The sequence below is a fragment of the Oratosquilla oratoria genome, chromosome 11 (genome assembly GCF_046742065.1).
Source record: "Oratosquilla oratoria isolate Oo_2021 chromosome 11, ASM4674206v1, whole genome shotgun sequence".
Lineage (NCBI taxonomy): Eukaryota > Metazoa > Arthropoda > Malacostraca > Stomatopoda > Squillidae > Oratosquilla > Oratosquilla oratoria.
The window spans coordinates 19,497,583-19,500,082 of NC_134787.1; the positions used below are offsets into that span (position 1 = coordinate 19,497,583).

Genomic DNA, 2,500 nt, shown 5'->3' on the forward strand with positions numbered 1-2,500 from the left:
CCTCCCAAGAAGAATTGATATTGTACGGCGGCATGCAAGAAGAAAATTCATGAAGACTATTATCATCATCGTCGCGATGGGAGGGGGGGAGGTTTGTATTCGCCTTTAAGCAGGCGAGGTCTCCTCCTCCTCCTTCTCCTCCTTCTCTTCCTCTTCCTCGTCTCCACCTTGCTTGGTAGTCAATGTCGTCACCATACTCTGTAGACTCTTCATCAAATACGCATACATACATGCATACATACATATGTATATATATATATATATATATATATATATATATATATATATATATATATATATATATTTATGTATGTATGTATATTCTCTCTTCATCACTGTACCATATCATCACAGTTCATAAAAAAGTTAGTGTCAAGTTAACTGTCTGATAGTACCAGAATCTGACAAAAATCACAAAACAATACAATATACATATATATGTACACATATGCACATATACATGTTACACCGTGATATGTAAACACACAAATATCCATCAGCCATAGTCCTCCACATCATGTCTATGTCTGCGCCAAGACATATAAGACATTTTTCGGCGAGATTCGAACGCACACGCGCTAGCGGACGGGATGGGGGTGGTGGGGGTACCGTGTACGGGGCTCACACGCACGAGTTGTCGGGCGGTTCGGCCAGGTCGACAGGAGCGGGGCAACTGAGACTGAACACTCTCAGCCTCAGACTCACGACTCACCCGATCCCTCCGCCTCCACCCGCACCTTCACCCGCTTCTCCTCCTCCTCCTCCTCCTCCTCCTCCTCCTCCTCCTCCACCTCCTCATCCTTCCCTTCCCAACTCTTCCTCCCCTCCTACTTCTCACCATTATCGTCACCAGTCCTTATCGTCCCTATCCTATTCTTCCTCTTCCTCCTCCTCCTTCTCCTCCTCTTCCGCCTCTTCCTCCTCCTTCTCCACTTCCTCCTACTTCCCTTCCCAACTCTTCCTCCCCCTCCTACTTCTCAACATCATCGTCACCAGTCCTTATCGTCCCTATCCTCCTCTTCCTCCTCCTCCTCCTCCTCCTCTTCCGCCTCCTCCTCCTCTTTCCCCTCCACCTCCTCCTCCTTCCCTTCCCAACCCTTCCTCCCCTCCTACTTCTCACCATCATCGTCACCAGTCCTTATCGTCCCTATCCTCCTCTTCCTCATCCTCCTCCTCCTCCTCTTCCGCCTATTCCTCCTCCTCCACTTCCTCCTCCTTCCCTTCCCAACTCTTCCTCCCCCTCCTACTTCTCAACATCATCGTCACTAGTCCTTATCGTCCCTACCCTCCTCCTCCTCCTCCCCCTCTTCCGCCTCCTCCTCCTCTTTCCCCTCCACCTCCTCCTCCTTCCCTTCCCAACCCTTCCTCCCCTCCTACTTCTCACCATCATCGTCACCAGTTCTTATCGTCCCTATCCTCCTCTTCCTCATCCTCCTCCTCCTCCTCCTCCTCCTCTTCCGCCTCCTCCTCCTCCTTCCCTTCCCAACTCTTCCTCCCCTCCTACTTCTCAACATCATCGTCACCAGTCCTTACCGTCCCTATCCTCCTCTTCCTTCTCCTCCTCCTCTTTCCCCTCCACCTCCTCCTCCTTCCCTTCCCAATGCTTCCTCCCCTCCTTCTTCTCACCATCATCGTCACCAGTCCTTATCGTCCCTATCCTCCTCTTCCTCCTTCTCCTTCTCCTCCTCTTCCTCCACTTCCTCCTCCTTCCCTTCCCAACTCTTCCTCCCCCTCCTACTTCTCAACATCATCGTCACCAGTCCTTATCGTCCCTATCCTCCTCTTCCTCCTTCTCCTCCTCCTCCGCCTCTTCCGCCTCCTCCTATTTCCCCTCCACCTCCTCCTCCTTCCCTTCCCAACCCTTCCTCCCCTCCTACTTCTCACCATCATCGTCACCAGTTCTTATCGTCCCTATCCTCCTCTTCCTCCTCCTCCTCCTCCTCCTCCTCCTCCTCCTCCTCTTCCGCCTCCTCCTCCTCCTTCCCTTCCCAACTCTTCCTCCCCCTCCTACTTCTCACCATCATCGTCACCAGTCCTTATCGTCCCCATCCTCATCCTCCTCATCCTCCTCTTTTCCTCCTCCTCATTTCCATTTTCCTTGTCATTTTTCTCCTCTTCCTCCATCTCCCCCTTTCCTTCCAGCTGTTCTTTTGCCAATAACTATACTTATATATATATACATGTTCCAGCTGTTCCAGGCAGTTATGGAACCTGCTGTGCAGCTGCGATCGATGGCTGTTGCTTACGGGGTGGCGGCCCCCCGAAGATGAATAAAATCACTTGGCGACAACCAGAACGAAATAGGTCAACCACGCCACAGGGTCAATCTTGATCTGACCTGACCTGATCTTTGACCTTGCCTAGAAGGGCGCTCCGATTTCTGATTAAAATCACTTGGCGGCAACCAGGACGAAATATTTCAACTAGGTCACAGGGTCCAGCTTGACCTGACCCTTGACCCCTGACCTGGTTTAGAAGGGCGCTCCGGTGGCTGAATAAA

The 2,500-nt window shown here is 51.4% G+C and overlaps 1 protein-coding gene across 3 annotated transcripts in view; it reads right to left on the reverse strand.

Annotated features, from left to right (window-relative positions):
- LOC143029622 (uncharacterized) overlaps window positions 1-695 on the reverse strand; it is a 689,552-nt gene extending 688,857 nt beyond the window's left edge. The window contains exon 1 of one of the 3 annotated variants that reach the window (XM_076192375.1): window positions 632-695. The gene's annotated coding sequence lies outside the window, so the exon portion shown is untranslated. Of the gene's footprint in view, window positions 1-609 lie in introns of all 3 variants that reach the window. The other 2 variants (XM_076192374.1, XM_076192377.1) reach the window with 2 other exon arrangements.
- Between the last annotated feature and the right edge of the window lie 1,805 nt (window positions 696-2,500).